Below are 18,903 nucleotides of genomic sequence, written 5' to 3'. Positions count from 1 at the left end.
ACTTGACCTGACTCGGAGCCAAGAGGAAACGAAGAAAGGACAAACAGACATGGATGAGGAGGACAAACAGACACGGATGAGGAGGACATGGAAGTCAACCTTGTTAAGGAAAACATGGGATGGAGAGCAGGGGGTGAAGGGGAGGGGGCTGCACAGGGTCCTATAACTCCTCAGAGAGCCCTGATCTGCACTATATAGCTTTAGATCTAAGATGGCTCCCAGGACGCTGGTGAGACAGCAAAAAGGAACGGAAGCCAGGGCGGTTGCTGCTTCCCCCATCTTCATGGAAGTCCTAACAGGTGAGTTACCACATCAGCCAGGGCTTTCATTGGGACATAGTGATGGTGTGGCGAGATATGATTGGTTGAGGATTTAGGGGCTTGGGATTGGCTCAAACACTGTATATAAGCTTAGGTGTTGGGCAATAAACTCAGACCTGCACCCTGATGCTGGTTTCCAGAGACTGATTCCTAGGGTCCGTCACGTGACTCTGTCACCCCCGCCCCATTGGTCTACACAAAGACACACGAAGAAGCTGAGATCTGTCGAAACATACTCTGATGAAGAACCCGCAGCACCTTGGAAGCTCAGCGTGCTTATTGCATACATTTGAACAGAGAGGTGGGGTCGTCGCATACCGCTGGACGAGGAGGTGAATTACTGCATACAGACTAACAAGGACCACTGACCTATTTAAATGGTTGGATTTTATAGGTGAATGTTTCTCAAAGAAGTTGTTAAAAAACAGCATACAAGTATTCACTAACCATCCATTCATTCACTCACTATTATTCAAAGAACCAGGCAGAGACACATCTATGTGAACAGGAGAAACTCCCTGGTCAAAACAGATTCATAACCTCTTAGGGACAGACAGACAGACACAATGTAGTGAGCATCAAGAATGGCTTTGTCTGGGGATGTGGAGGATTGTCGAGTCAGCCAGGAATCATAGTGAAGGGTATAGACAGCACAGAGGTTGGCAGAAAGGGGTGGAGTGTGAAGCCCCACCCCTCGTCTCTTCCTTATTAAATGAGTACTGAGTGCTGGTTCAGTACAGTGCTTGCTGAGTACCAAGAGAAATGACTAGTTACTTCCGGAAACCCAGAAGAGGAGGCAAATGACTAGAATATTATTTTTCTGAATGTTTAAAGAGAAGTCAGATGTGACCTGTCCTCTGGCTTAACCATCACCCCCCTCTTAGAATCCAAACTTCAGAGTGCAGACTGTAAAAACTGCTGCAGTCACCAACATGCACCTCTCGGTTTGCACTAATGACCTATCATATTGTTAACAGAACTCTGTAGCATGCAGAATATTAAATTTATTTGCTGATTTCTGTTGATTAGAGTAACATAGTCTGTAGAATTAAAAAATAATTGCTTAGGCTTTTATAGAAGTGACATAATCAGATTTCACAACATAAAAAGAAGCAGCAAGCCATACTAAAACAATATTAAGTTTAGGACAAAATGGTCCCAATATTTGACTGAGCCCAGCATAGCCCCGCACACTTCTGAAGAAGCAACAGAAAGACTTGCCTGTGAGACAGGTGGGGAGACCATTGAGTTACTGTAGCGAGACTATCTTGTGCATTGTTTGGATGCATCACCTGTCAATAAAAAAAGCCTATGGCCTGTAGGAAAGGGTGAATAGAAGATGGGACATCCAGGAGAAAGAAAGAATTCTGGGATAAAACCAGACGTGAGAGATTCACCCAGGAAGATGGGATGAGACATGGTGCCTGAGCACAGGTAAGCAGTCATGTGGCAGAATGTAGAGTAAAATAAATGAGTTACTTTAAGTTAAGATCTGGTTAGAGGAGAGCCTAGCTATATGGCCAAGGTATTTGTGTTTTGAGTCTGAGTCTTATTTCTGGGAGCATGGGGCTGAGAGGAAGAGCCAGGACCAAACTTCATCAAGTTACCAGTGAGACAGCAAAGGATAGTGCCATCCTCATTGTCATAGCACGGGTTAGGAGCCACAGGATGATCTGAGGCCAGCCAGGCACAGGCAGGCTCACCTTTCTGACACAGTTAGTATGACTAACTTGGAGAAGCCCAAGGCATGGTTCTTAGGGGTTGAACCCTCCTTGACACTAGAGCCTAAGAGCCTTCCCGTAGGCTCTGCCCTGCCCTCAGGTCCCACCTCCTATCCCATTCAGTCTTCTTCCAAGACTGGAACTGATGCTCCAGGGTTGTAGGGACGGGGAGAGACCTCAAACTTGTTCTGTCCCCATAGCCCGTACCTGTTCCATTCAAAGAGCTGCAATTGGCTAGATGTGGTGGCAAATGCCTGTAATAGAGGGAAGGAAGTGTTAAAACAAGAGGATCCCCACAGGTCTGAGACAAAGCCTGGACTATGTGCCAAATTTCAGGCCAGCAGGGCCACATCGTGAGAACCTGTCTCATCAATGGCAAGAGCATATGGAACTGCTGTCTCCTGCCTCTGTTTACCCCTCTCCAAGTGTTGCACGTGTCAGAAAGGTCTGTGTCGGAGGTGGAGACACCAGTAAGGGTCTCAGCTCCCGGAGATGTGGTGGCTTGCTTTCCTCATTCTTGCAGTGAGGGCTCGTTTGCTCTTTGGACCTAGAAGACCTAGGTCAAATGCACAGTCCTCACATTGGCATCTGAGTGATGGTACGGCTTCTTTACACTGTTTCCCTCCTAGCAACTATGTGTCAAGCAGCAGCTTTAGCCATAGGTAAGTTTTGCTGGGTACTTAGTTAAGGCTACTTTGTTATCGAATTTCTTATCCTCCAACTTAGTGGTTCATCAGAAACATCTAGGATGAGAATATAGACTATCTACACACCAAACTCAAGCACAGCAGTGGATGGGCCTGGAAACATGTATCTTTGGGAAACAGGATACTTAAGATGAGTGTAGGGGAACAAATTGGCATACTACAGGTGCCAGGGTGGGCAGTGGCTGCCAATATTCAGAGCACGTGGTGGTCTCTGGGTTGGGAGGAGAAAACACATTTAGTCTCCATTTGATTCTGGGCTGGGCTGGGCTGGGCTGGGCTGGGCTGGGCTGGGCTGGGCTGGGCTATGCGTCTCGTGACCGATTTCTAAATTCGGAAGGAAGGTTGATCTACACTGTGTTTTCCCAGCAGCATGGCACTCTCAGGTCCTGCATAGTCAGATAGCATGGTCTGACGCCTTCTCCCACCCCCCAGGGAAATATGGCCCCACCACGCTGAAGCCTAATAATGGCATCTTTGTCCCCCTAGTTGGCAAGGAATCACTTCATGATGTCACCAGCATGGCCGTTCCCTAAAGGCCAGACTTTAAACCACAGAATCTGGGAAGCACTTTGCAGTGAGAGGTGGGCCATAGGTGACAGGTTCAGATCTCGTCCTACACAAGAAGGGTTTCAGTTGTTCAAACAAGAGGCTCTGAAGAGTGTGTGGACTTGAAGAACTTGGAGCTTTTCTTCAGTGAACAAGCAATGAAAACTTAGCTGCTCAGACTGACTGGCTGACCATCCTGAACACTGTTCACTACCCTGCTACTAACAACGTGCCCTAAGTCAGGCTCTTGAGGGGATGATGGCTTTTCAACATGAGAGAAGTGGCTCACAGCTCTCTGAACCTGCCACGAGGAGGACGTTCTTAGCAGGGTTGGAAATACTGCCCTTCGATGTGATCTATAGCCAAATATGATGCCAAACATCATTGGCCAAAAGCCCCACGCGTATGCTAGAAAGACAACTCCATCCAGTTCTCCACAAATGTGTTTGTGAGGTGGAGCTCATTTAACATCTGACAACGTCAATGAAGTAAAGCAATCCCGTGGGAAACACAAACGTGTGTCTCGTACAGTGTGACACAGGTGGGCAGGAAAGCCCTACAGCCAGGAATGGATCAGAACCAGTAACTCAAGGCTTCCTGGCAGGGGTCAGAGTGGTTAAGAGCACTAACTGCTCTTCTAGAGGTCATGAGTTCAAATCCCAGCAACCACATGGTGACTCACAACCATTTGTAATGAGAAACAAATAAAAAAAAACCTATGGGGAGGAGTGAGCGGGGCCTGGAGCAAGAGGGAGAAGGGAAAGGGGAAAAACAAAACGACTTCCTGGCAAAGAAGTCTTCAGGCCCCAGGGGATTTCCCTGGAGAAATCTGCCATGTTCAGCCCCTTCTCTTTCAAAAAACAGAAGTGGAGGGGACATTCCACGAATGTCTCATGAAACTGGAGTTACTCTGACATTAAAACCAGCAGCATACACAAACTAACTAAATATAAAAACCAATGTCTCTCATGAATCTAAACACAAAACTATAAAAAAAAAAACACTAGCAAATATAATCCACAACACATAAAAAGAGTTGGAACTGTGTGCAATGATACATTCTTATAATCCTAGCACACAGGAAGCGGAGGCAGGAGAATCACAAGTTGGAAACTAGTCTGAGCTATGTAGACTGTGTTACAAAACAAAACAAAAACAAAAAACAGTTATATATCATAGCCAGGAAAACATTGTCAGGATGTAAAACTAACCCAGGATTTGAAAAAAACAATTGCTTCAATCCACAATTAGGCTAAATTAGTTTTGCATAATCCAATAAATGTATGCATAACAAGTGTAGTAAAAAATATTAAAGACCCCAGTGTGGGGTTTCTACCCAGCCTTAGTTTTCCACACAGCCTTTATATTTCCAGTCTGCCTTAAGCAGCACAGTAGCTGGGCAGCTGCCTGCCCTCCGTGCTGTGAGAATCCACTTTCCTAAGAATGGCCCGAATTATTACCTACTGTTTTATCTGGGCTGCTCTTAGCCCAATTGGGCAGCCCTCAGGGCCACGCTCTCTTCTCTTGTAACCCATGGCCGCTGTCCTCTCTCTCCCCTGCATGTTCTTCCTTTATTCCTCCTCCTCTTCCTTCCTCCGTCCTCAGGTTCCTCTCTCACCCCTGGTCCTCCCTCTTCTCTAGGGCACCAGTCTTGGGAGCCTCAATTTAGCACTAGAATACAAGCAGATTAAGTCAACCCACTACAACAAGTATTTGACAAGATTCAATATACATTCATAAGAATCTTCTGTGGTGGGGCTGGAGCAGTGGCTCAGGAGTCAGGAGAAAGGCTGCTCTTCCAGAAGTCCTGAGTTCAACTCCCAGCAACCACATGGTGGCTCACAACCATCTATAATGAGATCTGATGCCCTCTTCGATGTGTCTGAATATCTGAATAAATCTTTTTTTTTTTTTAAAGAATATTCTGTGGGGCTGGGAGTATAACTTAGTGGTAGAAAACATATTTGGCCCAATCTCCAGCAACACACATACACACACACACACACACACACACACACACACATACCACCTCTCTGTCTTTCTCTGTCTCTTACACAAACACACACACACACACATACCACCTCTCTGTCTTTCTCTGTCTCTTACACAAACACACACACACACATATACCACCTCTCTGTCTTTCTCTGTCTCTTACACAAACACACACACACACATATACCACCTCTCTGTCTTTCTCTGTCTCTTACACAAACACACACACACACACACACACACACAATCCTCTCTCTGTCTCTCCCACATACAAACATATATTCTCTCTCTCCCTCTCCCTCTCCCTCTCCCTCTCCCTCTCTCTCTCTCTCTCTCTCACACACACACACACACCACCTCTCTGTCTGACTCTGTTTCTTTCTCTCTTACACACACACACTATACACACAAAATAAAAAAGATCAGAACCTTTTTAAAAGAAAACAATTAGAAGAAGGAGCAAACCTGTTGCTATCTTCCTCACAAGGATGGGGTTGGGAGTAGGGGTTGTAGGGGGTGGCAGAGGTGGGAATGGTGGCTGGGGATGGTAGCTCATGCTGTCAGTCTAAGATCAGGAAGGGAAAGGACTTGCACTCTCCAGATATCTAGCATCCCGAGTTCTGCTGTCAGAGTGGGCAATGAAAGGAAATAGAGGGGAAACATACCAGAAAGGAAGAACTTAAAAGCTTGTTTTCAAACACTATGACTGCCCAAGGATAAAATTCCAGAGTGCCTATGAAGAAAAAGTCTATAAAGAAAAAGCAAAGTCAGAGCATACAAAATAAACCTTAAAGCCAATTATGTCTCCTTACATTCGTAATGAATACATAGACCCTCAAATTAAGAGTCTATACAGTTGAGGCAAGAACGAGACAGGGAGTTTGATGCCCTCTCCAGACTGTTCCTGGTGTGCTTCCGGCCTCTGTAGTACAACCATGGCCCGGGAGAGGTCCCAGAGGAGAGTGCAGACCAAGGAAGAGGAAGACCACCCGGGAACAGCAGGGCAGGAAGGGCGGGTGGTGCAGGTTAGGATCCAGAGGCACACCCTCTGAGAAAGCTGAAGAAGGCCAACTGTGACAGGCTTGTCAAGGAGGCTGGCTTGAGTCAAGGAGACAGGCTCTAGCCCCACTAGAGACCAAGATCAAGGACACCATCTAGCTCCTGCCCCAGACAGGGATGGCCCACATCCGGTCATTGCCCTGACCATTGCAAGTGAACGGTGACATGGTCAGCCACACCATTCACAGAACACTAGAGGAGCATTGCTTAAGCCAGTCTCCTTTTGAGATGTACTCAGAGGGTGACACCAAACCCACCGCAGGTATAAGAGTGAAGCAGACCGTGGCCAACCAGCTCGTTTGGTTCAAGAGCAATGAATTGTGAGAGACGAGGGTTTCTTTTTACTCCTAGTCCCCCCAAAATACCCCCGGAACCCCAACTCATGTCACTTGTCCTAACGAGGTAGAGAGTTGTGATCTACAACTCTGGGCATGGTGGGCATGGGGGGGGGCGGGGACAGGACACAATTTCACTTACTATTTATTAAGGCATAAAGGCTAAAATGTGGAAAACTACAAACTGAGGCTTTGCCAAGCACGCACTAAAGGGGAAGGGGAAACACCCAGGCTTCTAACAAAGGTAACAGAAGCGAGGAGCCCTTCAGTACTGTGCTCCAACTGCACCTTCAAAGGCCCCAGGCCACCACTCACTGCCCAGTCAAAGGTTCATGGGCACAGCTAGGCAGGGGACTGAATGTGGAAGCAATCACCGTGTTTTCATTTAGAGCTAGCAAGTTGCTCGCTTCTGTTGAATAATTATGGTCTCAGGGCAAAAGGACAAGGTTAAGTAGCAAGGTCATCGTGTAACAGACCTGCCTCACCCTGCAGCTGCACAGGAAATGCACGGGAGGGGACCGTGTTCTTCACATGGACGCCCGTGTGGTGACTCCAATTCTGCATCTGGGATCTATTCCAGTTGACACCCATTGGTCCTACCTGTTAGACGTTGGATATGTGGGCTGGGCTGGGGTAGGGATGGTGATGTTGGCTCTGTTGTGTTTTTTCATCTGCGTATACATTACTTCTGATCATTTCCTCCCATAAGCATTGTTTAATGTGTTGTTTAGAAAGAGTATAGTTCACAGTTTCAAAAGAAAAAAAAAAGGAGGAGGGAGAGGAGGAGGAAGAGGAAGGGGAGGGGGAGGAAGAGGAGGAGGAAGAGGGAGAGGAAGGAGGGGGAGGAAGAATAGGAGGAGGAGGGGGAGGAGAGGGAGGAGGAGGGGGAGGGGGAGGAAGGAGAGGAGGAGAAAGAGGAGGGAGAGGAGAAGGAAGAGGAAGGGGAGGAGGAGGGGGAGGAAGAGGAGGAGGAGGGAGAGGAAGGAGAGGAGGAGGGGGAGGAAGAGGAGGAGGAGGGAGAGGAGGGAGAGGAGGAGGGGAAGGAGGAGGAAGAGGAGGGGGAGGAAGGAGAGGAGGAGAAAGAGGAGGAGAAAGAGGAGGGAGAGGAGGAGGGGGAGGAAGGAGAGGAGGAGAAAGAGGAAGGAGAGGAGGAGGGGGAGGAAGGAGAGGAGGAGAAAGAGGAGGAGAAAGAGGAGGGAGAGGAGGAGGGGGAGGAAGGAGAGGAGGAGAAAGAGGAGGGAGAGGAGGAGGGGGAGGAAGGAGAGGAGGAGAAAGAGGAGGAGAAAGAGGAGGGAGAGGAGGAGGGGGAGGAAGGAGAGGAGGAGAAAGAGGAGGGAGAGGAGGAGGGGGAGGAAGAGGAGGAAGAGGGAGATGAAGGAGAGGAGGAGAAAGAGGAGGGAGAGGAGGAGGGGGAGGAAGGAGAGGAGGAGAAAGAGGAGGGAGAGGAGGAGGGGGAGGAGGAGGAGGGAGAGGAAGGAGAGGAGGAGAAAGAGAAGGGAGAGGATGAGGGGGAGGAAGAGGAGGAGGAAGGAGAGGAAGGAGGAGGAGGAGGGGCAGGAGGAGGAGGGAAGACCTTTGTCTGAACCTCACAGCATGCACGTGATTTAAATGCTGACCACTACAAAATACTGATGGCAAGAGAGCTGAGTCACTGGGAAGACGTAGCTTGTTCATGGAATAGATGACTCAGCAAAGCAGGCATGACGATTTTCCCAAATAGATACAAGAGCTCAATGGGTTCCCTGTCAAACTGCAAGCAGGAACTGGCACACTTATAAGATGTGCACGGGAAGACAAGTGAAAGTAAGAAAATCCAGAGCGCCGGGCGTGGTGGCGCACGCCTTTAATCCCAGCACTCGGGAGGCAGAGGCAGGCGGATTTCTGAGTTCGAGGCCAGCCTGGTCTACAAAGTGAGTTCCAGGACAGCCAGGGCTACACAGAGAAACCCTGTCTCGAAAAACCAAAAAAAAAAAAAAAAAAAAAAAAAAGAAAAGAAAAGCCAGAGTAACTGAAAAACATCAATGAAGGTGAAAGACTCCACTTTGAAAAACATCAATGAAGGTGAAAGACTCCACTTTGAAAAACATCAATGAAGGTGAAAGACTCATTCTAACCAACCATAAGACTCAGAACCGCCGTGACCAGAACAATGTGGTACTGGTGGGAAGTGGATCAGAGACTCATGAATGAAAAAGAGAGAGGCAGAGGCAGAGGCAGAGGCAGAGGCAGAGGCAGAGGCAGAGGCAGAGGCAGAGGCAGAGGCAGAGGCAGAGGCAGAGGCAGAGGCAGAGGCAGAGGCAGAGGCAGAGGCAGAGGCAGAGGCAGAGGCAGAGGCAGAGGCAGAGGCAGAGGCAGAGGCAGAGGCAGAGGCAGAGGCAGAGGCAGAGGCAGAGGCAGAGGCAGAGGCAGAGGCAGAGGCAGAGGCAGAGGCAGAGGCAGAGGCAGAGGCAGAGGCAGAGGCAGAGGCAGAGGCAGAGGCAGAGGCAGAGGCAGAGGCAGAGGCAGAGGCAGAGGCAGAGGCAGAGGCAGAGGCAGAGGCAGAGGCAGAGGCAGAGGCAGAGGCAGAGGCAGAGGCAGAGGCAGAGGCAGAGGCAGAGGCAGAGGCAGAGGCAGAGGCAGAGGCAGAGGCAGAGGCAGAGGCAGAGGCAGAGGCAGAGGCAGAGGCAGAGGCAGAGGCAGAGAGGCAGAGGCAGAGGCAGAGGCAGAGGCAGAGGCAGAGGCAGGGAGAGGGAGAGGGAGAGGGAGAGGGAGAGAGAGAGAGAGAGAGAGAGAGAGAGAATGCTTCACACTCATGGTTTTGAGAATGGTGTAGTGGCAGTGTAAGGGTCCTCACTAGTTGTTGGAGCAAGGGTGTGTTGAAGGGATCAACGGTCAAATCCCCACCCTTTAAACACACTGTATTATTACAAAATTGAACTCAAAACCAACCATGACACACATATACAATGTAAAACTATAAAACACTTGGAAAACTTTACAAGAATGTCTCCAGAATCTAGGCCTTGGCAAAAATCTTCTGACTTGACACCTAAGGTAAAAACACATACAAAGAAAACAGTGGTAAGCTAAGCTTCATCCAGAGGGAAATGTTTGTCTTTGAGCTGAAGATTGGAGGAGAATCCCTGCATACCGTACACACAACATTCCTACACAGCCACAAAGACATCTTCTCAAAACTCAGCAGAAAAACCAGTCCTCTGGGGCTAGCAGCACCTGCCTGTAGCACCAAGATCCTAGCACCAAGATCCTAGCACCAAGAGGGCTGAGGCTGATGTAGTGCTGTGAATTGGAGGCCAGCCTGAGTTATACTGCAAGACCCTGCCTTATAAAGAAAACAGAAAAGGGGCTGGAGAGATCCGCTCAACAGTTAAGAGTGCTCACTGACTGCTCTTCTATGGGGCCCAGGATCTATGGCCTCTCACAACCATCTGTAAATTTTAGTTCCAAGGAATCTGTTGCCCTCTTCTGGTGTCTATGAGCACTACCTACATGCTGCGCACAGACCATCACAGGCAAAACACTCATACACCATATGTAAAACAATAACAAAACCCAAATCTAGAAGACGGGGAGAAGATGAGTGGGTTTCAAAAAAGTTGAGATAACACATGCTAAATATAGAAAAAGGTGTTCTGCATCATGAGAGAGCAGGGAAATGCAGATTAAAACCACCGGGAAGCATCACGACAAATCCAACAGACTGAGGGGAAACGACAACACTGAAAACTGCCACCCACCCAGCAGCTGTCTCCTGCACGTTTATGTCAGAGATATCATATCTTCACATAGAAACCCGCACACTGATATTCACAGAAGCTACATATGTGGCAACCCCAACAAACAACCAAAGTGGTTTTTTTATTATCTTTAAAAAAAAAAAAAAGATTTATTTATTAATTTATTATGTGTATGGTGTTCTGCCTCCTTGTACACCTGTAGGCCACAAGAGGGCAGCAGGGCAGCAGCAGATCTCATTACAGAGGGCTGTGAGCCACCATGTGGTTGCTGGGAATTGAACTGAGGACTTCAGGGAGAGCATTTGGTGCTCTTAACTGCTGAGCCAGCTCTCCATCACCCCAAAGTGGTTTTTAAAGAGGGAATGGGGCTGGAGAGATGGCTCAATGGTTAAGAGCACTGACTGTTCTTCCAAAGGTCCTGAGTTCAAATTCCAGCAACCACATGGTGGTTTACAACCATCCATAATAAGATCTGATGCCCTCTTCTGGAGTGTCTGAAGACAGCTACAGTGTACTTACATATAATAAATAAATAAATCTTTAAAAAAAATAAAGAGGGAATGGTTAAAGCATAGTACATCCATGTTGTGGAGTTACCCATTGATTGAGAGAAATGGGCTTATGGAAAAAGCTCCACCCCTACTATACACTGAGATGTCACTTGTGTGACATTCTGGAAGTGTTAGGATTACAGAAATAGAGTTAGGTTTATAGTTGTTGGGGCAAGATGGGTCTGGTGTGAGGGAAGAGCACAGGAGCAGGAGGGCAGTGCTCTAAGCACTGATGGCTCTTCCAGAGGTTCTGAGTTCAATTCCCAGCAACCACATGGTGGCTCACAACCATCTACATTGGAATCTATATAGAATTTGTAGTGATTTGAATAAGATGCCCCTTCCACATACCTGCCGATGGGCTCACGTGTTTGAATATGTGGTCCCCAGTTGATGGCACTGTTGGGGAGTCAGGGGCGTGGCTTTGCTAGAGGAGGTACATCACTGGGGATGGGCTTTGAGAGCTTCAAAGTTCTCTGCCATTCTCAGTTCTTACTCTCGGCTTCCCACTTGCAGCTTAAGAGGTGAGATCTCAGTTTGCCACTGCACTCACCGTACTTGCTCCTGGCATGCTTCCCTGCCATGATGATGCGGGATTCTTTTTAAAAAAAAAATAACATTTTGCTTGTTGACACCACAGATATTAATTTATTTAACATGTATGGGTGCTGTATCTGCATGTACACCTGCATACCAGAAGAGGGCACCAGATCTCATGACAGATGGCTGTGAGCCACCATGTGGTTCTAGGAGTTGAACTCGGGACCTCTGGAAGAGCAGAGTGCTCTTAACCTCTGAACCATCTCTCCAGCCCAGTAATGGACTCTTAAAAAATGTTTATTTATTTATTTTTTTATGTATGAGTACACTGTAGATGTACAGATGGTTGTGGGCCTCCTTCATGTGGTTATTGGGAATTAAATTTAGGACATCTGCTCGCTCAAGTCAATCCCACTAGCTCTGGCCCTGTTCGCTCAGGTCCAATGATTTATTTATTATTATAAATAGGTGCACTTTAGCTGTCTTTAGACACACCAGAAGAGGGCATCAGATCTCATTAAAGATGGTTGTGAGCCACCATGTGGTTGCTGGGATTTGAACTCAAGACCTTCAGAAGAGCAGTCAGTGCTCTTAACCACTGAGCCATCTCTCTAGCCCCCACCCCCACCCCTCTCGATGGACTCTTATCTATTAGGAACAGCAAACCCAAATGATCTGTCTTTCTTTAAGATGCCATGGTAACAGTGTTTCATCAGAGCAGCAGATAAGTAACTCAGATGACACTGCCTAGCCAGTGTCAGCATCCCAGTGTAAACTGCTACCTTCCACAAGATGCCCCTGGGGGAAACTGGGAAAGTGCATAGACAACCTGTCTCTGAAGGTCGTCTTACCATTGCACGCTAATGAACACGTCTCAGAAGTTTAATTATAGCTGGTGGTAGTAGCACATGCCTTTAATCCCAGAAGTCTGGAGACAAAGGCAGGTGGATCTGAGTTCGAGGCCAGCCTGGTCTATAGTTCTAGGATAGTCAGGGCTACACAGAGAAACCCTGTCTCAAAAAACCAAACAAAAGTTTAATTTTAAAAAGTAAATTTAAAACAAATGCTTTCTAAAAGTTATATTTGAAAGAAAAATGGTTCAAGAAAGTTTTAGGCCTGGCATAGTGGCACTTGCCTTTAATCCCATCACCCCAGAGGCAGAGGCAAGAAGGGTCTCTGTGAGGCCAAGGCCAACCTGGTCTATGTAGTGAGTTCCACTCCAGCCAGGGCTACATAGTACCATCCTGTCTCAAAATGTTGGGGTCGGGTGATCAGGGAAGGAAGACAGTTTTGTAGGTGTGGGCATCAGTTCATGTGAAGGAATTTTTGGTTGCACCACAGACAGAAAAGGGGAGACTGAGTGTGGAAATGCTAGTTTGTTTTGAACAAGATCTCCTGTTAGGCAAGCTAGCCGGGAGCTCTTCTTTCTCTTGTCTCTGCCTCTCCAGTGCTGTTAGAACTACAGGTGTGCAGTACCATGCCTACCTCAGGCTTGGGATAATAGTCACAGTGCTGGGAAATTACTGAAGCCCTGGGTTTAAGCCCCAGCATCATAGAACTGAGCATTGGGGAGGTGGAGGCAGAAGGATTGTTCACTGCATAGCTAGTTCAGTACTACTACTACTGCTACTACTACTACTGCTACTACAATCAGTGTGAATTCCAAAGTGGATATTTCTGAGTGTGTTAGCTTGTACCTGTAACCTCAGCTCAGGGGAGTGAATCCAGAGGATTACTGAGAGTTCAAGGCCAGCTTAGGCTACATGATAAAACCCTGTCAATACACATATACATACATACATACATACATACACACACACATACACATACATATACATTATGCATACACACATACACATATATACATATATATACACATACATACACACATATAAAAACATACGTATACATACATGCATGCATACACAGATACATAATATATACATTCAGGCAGACATATACACACATGCATATATTACGCATACACATACATACATAATATATACACACATACACACATGTATATACATGCATAATACATACACATAATGCACACTCCTACTTGAGTATTGATATGTAGAGTGGTGGGCAGTGAACCCCAGCAAAGTCACTGGGCTGCCACAGCACTGTTTTTCTCTTCCCTGCCTTCATCTCCTTGTCTTTAGAGCAAGCTCATCCTCTCAGCCACAAGATGGCAGGAGAAGATCAGAAATTCAAGCACAGTCTCTGCCTCTGAGGAAACCTATCACAGTGCCCTGGCACCTAGTTAGAAAATACTTTTCTCTTCTTTTCTTTCTTTTTCTTTTTTTTTTTTTTTTTTTTTTTTTTTTTTTTTTTTTTTTTTTTTTTTGGTTTTTCGAGACAGGGTTTCTCTGTATAGTCCTGGCTGTCCTGGAACTCACTTTGTAGACCAGGCTGGCCTCGAACTCAGAAATCCGCCTGCCTCTGCCTCCCAAGTGCTGGGATTAAAGGCGTGCGCCACCACGCCCGGCTTCTTTCTTTTTCTCTCCTTTCTTTTTCTCTCCTTTCCTTTCCTCTCCTTTCCTTTCCTCTCCTTTCCTTTTCTCTCCTTTCCTTTCCTTTTCTCTCCTTTCCTTTCCTTTCCTTTCCTTTCCTTTCCTTTCCTTTCCTTTCCTTCCTTCCTTCCTTCCTTTCTTCCCTTCTTCCTTTCTTCCTTTCTTCTCTAGTTTTCTTGGTAACAAGGTGCAGGCTAACGCAATCAGACACTTCCCAGTATGATCTTGAAAGCTGCCAACAAGAAATGGGCACTGCGATTCTGTGCTCCTCTCCCTCTTTGCCTACAAAGTTGGGGCCCTGTCGTGGTCAGCCACACTGTGATAAAACCAGTGAGACTGAGCCCAGCACATATAAGTGTTTCTAGAAAAGGGATGTCATGTGCCATGCTGCCTGTACCCATCATCTGCCACACATGCAGGTGTCCTGGATTCTTACTAGCAATAGACCTTGGGATGTGTGCCAAACATGTTTGGAATCCCAATGTCATTCCTAGTATGGTAACCTAGTGTCCCCAGCTGGGTTACAAACATTCAGACAAAGCCAACCCTTGGCAGGTGCCAGTCAATTAAAATACTTATTTTCCGTGAGAAACACTGGAACCCAGGAAGTGTGGCTGAGATCTGAGTGGTTTCCACTGAGCCAGGCCCTCTTGGCCTCTCCCTGTTAGCTGGAAACAAGGCAGGATTGACCTGGAGGGCCTCGAGTTGTGGGTAAATGGAAGAAGCACTCGTTCATCTGAGGGAACCTTCACGGCATTGTGTGAAAATGATGGCTCCTTCATCCTGGTCCATTGGGAAGAATTTACCCCTTCTGAGTACGTCTGAGTGTCCCCATCAGGGCAGGTTAAGGGTCCTGTTTTAGAGGTGACTCATTGTACTAGAAGTTGCTGAGAAGCAGCTGCCTCTGGCCAGTCAGCCAGCCAGCTGTGTGTGGGTGTGTGTGTGGGTGTGGGTAAGGTCACCCTCCCCAACGCACTTGTACTGTGGTTTCTTGGTGTCTTGAGCGATGTAATGGAACTGTATGTTTGGGCAGTTCTTGAGCCTTCCTCAGAGGTCTTTCTGTTCCCTTCTGCCCCTCCCAGTGCTTCCTGGGTAGTGGCCAAGAGGTAGAAAACCAAAGGAGTAAGGCTTACCAGGACGGAGACTAGAGATAAGGAGGTCAAGTGCTCAGTTGTTCGGGGGGGGGTGGGGGGTGGTCACAGTGCTCCGGGGGCAACTGAGGTGCTCTCTCTGGTGGAGCAGAAAAACCTGGATAGCAGTCTGAGCTGTGCCTGTGAGAGAGGCTTCTGGAATGGTCATCTTGAGCAAGCCTGGTGGTTTACAAGAGAGGGACTTAAGAACGAAAGTGGAGACTTGCCCCTGGTATAATGCTTTGGAGCACGCAAGGCATGTTCTGAAGGCTGCTATCACATGCAGGCACCCGCCGCTGCCTGGCAGCACAGCCTGGTGGCCCTGCTGTGTGGCTGAATGTACACAGACATAACCCCTATGTTGGCCATTTTGCAAAGATCCGGGGGGGGCGGGGGGGGGGCAGTGGCACTTGGCAGCAGCAAGGGTAGGGAGCACACAGCTAAGGGGTTAATGATGATCCACAGTGATACCCAGAGATGCGGGCAGCATCTCTGGATGCTTCCAACCATGATCACAGCGGCCAGCGGCACTGAAGCTTGAGGCTAATAGATGTCGTTGCAAAGCAGACCAACCCACCCTAGGTAATTGCAGGGCTCACAGCTGGGCAAGTGCTTGCTGAGAGCTCCACTGGCCGACCCTACTTCACCTCGCTAGATGGTTCTGAAGGTTGATGCTTTCAGGAAAAAAAGACCCCGAGCGTGAGACTCATTCATCCCTGGGGTGAGTCACTATTCAATCTTTTAAAAGTTAGGCAAGATTAGTATAGAGAAGTGGAACTAGTTAGAAAACCCAGAAGACATGTTGGGGTCTTCATAAAAGCACATCTGCTTCAAAGGGGGGATTCTGCCAGGTGTGCTGGCTGGCACATGCCTCTAGTCTTAGAACGTGGCGAGTGGAAGCAGGAGATGTCAAGTTAAAGCCAGCCTGGCCTATACAGTGAGACCCTGTCTCCAAAACTCAAAAAACCTAAATAGAGAGTACGAAGGCTCTTTTCCTATCTGGTTCATTCTTTTTGGTGAGAGTGGGCAGGCTTCCGTGAAGGGGGACAGAGGAGGCTGGTCCCTGTACCTCTAAGGTGTGATTTCTTGCCAGCAGGAGGTGTGGGCAGTTTTTCCTTAGTTTTGTTTCTAATGAAAAGGGAACAGGGGATGTACCAGAGACTTGCCGGGCTGTGGTGGCGCACGCCTTTAATCCCAGCACTGGGGAGGCAGAGGCAGGCGGATTTCTGAGTTCAAGGCCAGCCTGGTCTACAGAGTGAGTTCCAGGACAGCCAGGGCTACACAGAGAAACCCTGTCTTGAAAAACCAAAAACAAACAAACAAAAAACCAAGAGACTTGACAGTCAGATAGAGAAACTGTCCTTTGGGAAAAATTTCCAAGTCTTTTACATATGAGGGTCCGTTTTGGTGTTAAAGGGTGCCCAGTACGCCAACAACATTGCTGTTTTACTTTGTATCCACTGAGAGAAGGAAACAACCCATAATCATAAAGATAAACGGAACCAATGGCATCTTAAATGGGTGAACGAGATGTTTTTCGTTTCAGCTGATGTTGGAGGACAGCGGCAGACTTTTGTGATGGCTGCCCTAGACCCAGACGGAGAGAGCGGACTTATCCGTATCCCTGTCTCGAAAAACAACAACAACAACAACAACAAAAAACCAAACAAACAAAAAAAGAAATCTACCAGCAGGCTGAAGAGATGGCTCAGCGGTTAAGAGCACTGGCTGCTCTTCCAGAGGCCCTGAGTTCAACTCCCAGCAAGCACACGGTGGCTCACAACCATCTGTAGTGGGATCCTATGCTCTCTTCTGGTGTGTCTGAAGACAGCTACAGTGTATGTGTATACATAAAATATATATTTGAGTCAACTATTCAATATGGAGGCGGAGGTCGATAAGTTGGAACTGATGGCTGGAATATGAAGTCAAGACTAATCACCCACATTCAGCAGGAGAGAAAAATGCAGTTACAGTTTTAAAGGAATTATCAGCAATAAAGTCTCGCTATCAAGCTTTATGTGCACGCTTTAAGGCAGTTTCTGTCGAGCAAAAGGAGACCAAGAGCTGCATCTGTGCTACTTTGAACAAAACAATGACCATGATACAAGAACTACAAAAGCAAACAAACCTGGAGCTAACTCTACTGACTGAAGAAGAGAAAGCTGCGACAGAGCCATTAAAGTCTCACGTGCCGGACTGATAAAAAAGAATGTTAAAGAGGAATGCTGGTGGAGAGAAGACCAACTCCAGAGATTGGGCAAGACGTCTAGAGGCTGGGGCTGATGAGGAAGCCTGACATTTTCCTTGACTGAGAGGATCGTGATGCATTTCATATGAGGAAATTGTAAGAAGCGTAGATGTCCTGCGACTGAAAACCAAAAGGATGGGGTGGAAATAAAGCAATGTAAATACTGATACCCAGCATCATTTGGTCCTTTTAGGCAATGAAATCCCTTAGTACTATTTATTTTTTTTTATTTTCTGTTTTCTTTTTGTATAGTGTTGGCATAATTTTAGATGTTTTGGGATTTTGTAAAATAATATTTATGTACATTTTGTTCAGTATGTAAATGGGCAAAATACTTGTATAAATATTCAGGTGTTGTTTGCTCTTTTGAGACAAGGTTTCACTATGTAGCTCTGGCTGGCCCTGGAGCTCACTATGTAGACCAGACCAGCTCTGAATCCTAGAGATGCCTACCTTTGCTATCACGCTGGGCATTGTCTGTCTGTCTGTCTGTGACAAGGTCTTCCATATCCCAGGCTGGCCTCAGATTTGGTGTCAATAGGGATAATATTTGACATTGGTACCTCCTGAGTTCTGGGACTCCCAGTGTGCAGAAGCAGGTCTGGTTTGTGTAGTACCAGCTAGCACGGCTCAGCTGAGCCACATCCCAACCCTGTATTCTTTTTCTTTAATGTACATTACAGTTAATAACACACTTACTTGTATGTATATACTGTCCAGTTTTCCCAAAATCTAACAAATTAATAGGATGTTTTATGAGAACTAATTTTATTCCTTCTTCCCATTGCTTGCTAGTAATAAAACATCATGAGCTTGTTTTCAAAAAAAAAATATATATATATATATTTGAGTCGCCAGGCTGGGCAAAACTGAGAGATGAACCCATCCGCTATCTTTGGACTTAAATCTTTTCTGGTTTGACTTTGTTTACTTACTTATTGTTGTTTTTTTTTTTTTTTTTTTTTAATGTACGGGTGCTTTGCCTGAGTGTGTGTGTATACCACATGCATGCAGTGCTTGTGGAGGCCAGAAGAGGGGATAGATCCTCTGGGTTGGACAGCTCCACCCCTGCAACCCCTAAACCCAGAAGGAAGCTCACCTGTAGTCAGACCTACCCTAGGTCTTGCCAGCCTAGTGAGGGCAGCAGGATGCCAGCGAGCACTCAAAGCCCCAGCCACCTTCAGAACCCTGGTTCCCAGGCACCTGAGAAACCCAAGCCTGCAGGCAGAAGAAGCCAAAGGAGGAATTTCTATTGGTTACCTCTGCAGAGAGCTGTACCTGGCCAAAAGAAGTGTTTAGTTGAAAGCCTCATTTTCAAGCCCACCGTGGCTGGGTAGGCCAGGAAGTCCTGCGGAATGGTGGCAAAGGCCACCTAAGCAGACCAGGCCATAGAGGGTGAGACCAGAGCCCATAGTTGAACTCTAATTTTCAAAGGCTCACCCCTAGTGACCCACTTCTGCCAGCTAGGCCTCACATCCCCCTGACTGGGGGTCGG

The 18,903-nt window shown here is 47.2% G+C and overlaps 1 pseudogene; it reads left to right on the top strand.

The window, feature by feature from the left end:
• Positions 1-211: 211 nt before the first annotated feature.
• On the top strand, positions 212-18,118 carry LOC147002628 (SKA complex subunit 2 pseudogene; annotated as a pseudogene).
• The last annotated feature ends 785 nt before the right edge of the window (positions 18,119-18,903 follow it).

The sequence above is a fragment of the Mus caroli genome, unplaced genomic scaffold (genome assembly GCF_978045245.1).
Source record: "Mus caroli unplaced genomic scaffold, Mus_caroli_1 scaffold_9, whole genome shotgun sequence".
NCBI lineage: Eukaryota > Metazoa > Chordata > Mammalia > Rodentia > Muridae > Mus > Mus caroli.
Note: the sequence above shows the minus strand (reverse complement) of the source record. Positions and strands in the feature narration are given on the sequence as shown.